The sequence below is a fragment of the Sorghum bicolor genome, chromosome 10 (assembly GCF_000003195.3).
Source record: "Sorghum bicolor cultivar BTx623 chromosome 10, Sorghum_bicolor_NCBIv3, whole genome shotgun sequence".
Taxonomy (NCBI): domain Eukaryota; kingdom Viridiplantae; phylum Streptophyta; class Magnoliopsida; order Poales; family Poaceae; genus Sorghum; species Sorghum bicolor.
This window is the reverse complement of record NC_012879.2, coordinates 46,160,024-46,162,911: the sequence shown is the minus strand read 5'-3', so window position 1 is coordinate 46,162,911 and position 2,888 is coordinate 46,160,024. Positions and strand designations below refer to the sequence as shown.

Below are 2,888 nucleotides of genomic sequence, written 5' to 3'. Positions count from 1 at the left end.
ATATATATATATATATATATATATAAAAGAAATACACTAGAATAATATAAGTGCTAGAGTGCTCCAAACTAAAAATATAATACTAAAAAAAATAATACGAACAATAACACTAGAATAATATAAGTGCTATATAAGATAAGAAATACACTAGAATATACTAGCACAATATATTTCATAACAATTCAAAACACTACAATTCATAATATACTAGAATAATATACTAAAAAGTCTTTTAAGCCAAGTAATATACTAGAATAATATACTAAAAATAATACTAAAATAAAAGTATAAACAATAATAGTATATGTTTTAAGCCAAGTAAAACACTTGCACCTAGAATAATGTACTAAAAAAATTAATACTACAAAATAATACAAGAATAATATAAGTGCTAGAGTGCTCCAAACTAAAAAATAATACTTAAAAAAATAATACGGACAATAACACTAGAATAATATAAGTGCTATATAAGATAAGAAATACACTAGAATATACTAGCACAATATATTTCATAACAATTCAAAACACTACAATTCATAATATACTCCCTCCGTCCCTGAAAGAATCAATTTCTAGAGTTGTCCTAAGTCAAATTTTTTAAACTTTGACCAAATTTCTAGAAAAAAATACTAAGATTTATAGTATCAAATTAGTATTATTAGATTCATCATAAAATATATTTTCATATAATATGTATTTTATATTATAGATGTTGTTACTCTTTTTTATAAAGTTAGTCAAACTTTAAAAAGTTTGACTGGCACGGATCCTAGGAATTGATTCTTTCAGGGACGGAGGGAGTACTAGAATAACATACTAAAAAGTCTTTTAAGCCAAGTAATATACTAGAATTATATACTAAAAAATAATACTAAAAAATAATACTATAATAATAGTATAAACAATAATAGTATATGTTTTAAGCCAAGTAATACACTAGCAACTAGAATAATGTACTAAAAAATTAATACTACTACAAAATGATACAAGAATAATATAAGTGTATATATATACATAATGATACAAAATAATAGTATATAAACTGTTGGTATAAAATATAAATACATATATAATGATACAAAATAATAGTACATATATAAGTGCATATAAAATAATAGTATATATACATAAATGATACAAAATAATAGTGTAAAATAATGATACAAGAACAAAATGATACAAAATGATACAATAATAATAGTATATATATACATACATCTATCCCTAATATTTAAAGATGAAAATTTCAGTCTGCCGGACGTTCTATCCGTTCCGTCCGACATGTCCATATAGATATATCTCTGTCCGTATATATATACAATTCTTAAAGAGACAAAATTTCAGCCTCAAATTTCGTCTGGATCTAATTTCGTCTGGCCTCCTGACTAATCCCCCTCTGTAGTCCGAAAGCATCCTCTGAAAGACCAAATCCCTCCACATATCGAATTGATTCGAGGCCACAGCAAACTAAAGATCATAGCTATCTGGTATCCAACTCAGGCATGACACATACCCAGCAACGAACCAAACCAATCCAGATTCTACATCGAGTCCAAAACAAAGTCAAATATGATGATATGAAAATTCGTACAAAAAAAGGACATCAACCATATATATAGATAAAACGTCGAGCACAAAATTAACGCCGGTCTGCTGACCTCAACAGCAAGCACCAAAATCAATACCTTCTACATCCATACACGAATCGATGGAAGAGGAAATTGGAGAAAATTTCGAATCATAAAATCAGAGAGAATCGAAGAGGACATCAGCCAATGTCGTGCCCCCAGGCCGCCAAGAGCGCTCGCGCCATAAGCCAGGTCCACCGGTGCCGCCGCCTTTGCACTCATCGGCCAAGGCACCCCTTGCCATAGCTTCCTCGGGAGCAGTACATGCAGCGCAAAAGCAGAGGCTAGCGCAGGGAGCGCTGGAGGCCGCAGTGCAAAGGCTAGCGCAGGGAGCGCTGGAGGCCGCAGTGCAAAGGCTAGCGTGAGGAGGTGGCGTGAAGCTACGAACAGAGGTTGTTTGCCTCTCCTGGTCCTGGGGCTTTGACATGGTGGTTTGCTGGTTGAAGTAAAGAGGACAGAAGGTACTCAGGTAGGAGAGGCGGCGGTGCGTGCGGTAAGGCTGTGGACGTATGGCAAGAGTTAAATCTGATTTAGTCTATGGACGTATAGCATCGAGTTGAATCTGATTTACTTTCTTACATGGACTAGGGTAAAAGCTCAATGCTAAACTGCCCCAAATCTACTTCCATTGTTTTTGTACGTTCCTACGGGCTGGCCCAAACCTGAGACTAGGAGGACATGACGATGCTCTGCTATTGTTATGAATCAGTGTATGGGCCAGGAGCTTCTGGACGGAGGGATACTTTTGCCTTTTTCCCCCTTATTTGCAAAGTTGATTCTTTATTTTATTGGTCTTCACTAATTTGGTGAACTCTGCTATCATATGTCAACTGCTTGGTGACGAACTCACACTTACATGATCACATATTCTGAGATAAAAATTTGATTTGCACGAATATTTAGAATGAATAATGGACTATGGAGTAAGATTTATCCATGTAGATGTAGCCATGTGAAATCCATCACGTGAAAGGTTCTCAGACTCTCACATGTAAATTTTTATGCCGAAAATCTGTCAAATTTCTACTTTAATAATTTAATATAGATTTAATAGAGCATTGTCATATTATTACCAATACCAATTTATATTATATGGTTGTCATGGACATCAATAAATAAATCATAAAATAAAAATCTATCGATATATATTTTTATATATTTTCTCCCATTGCAATGCACGGGTATATTTGTGAGCCAAAATTTTAGTCTGGAATAATTCTCGTCCGCTCTCTCGCCACAGACCGGCTTCGACTTGATGCT

At 33.6% G+C, this 2,888-nt stretch overlaps 1 long non-coding RNA gene across 1 annotated transcript; it reads right to left on the bottom strand.

Annotated features, from left to right (window-relative positions):
• On the bottom strand, window positions 1,146–2,174 carry LOC110431287. The gene is made up of 2 exons (XR_002448745.1): window positions 1,686–2,174; window positions 1,146–1,541 (listed from the first exon to the last, which is right to left on the bottom strand). It is a non-coding gene; the product is annotated as an uncharacterized LOC110431287 (long non-coding RNA).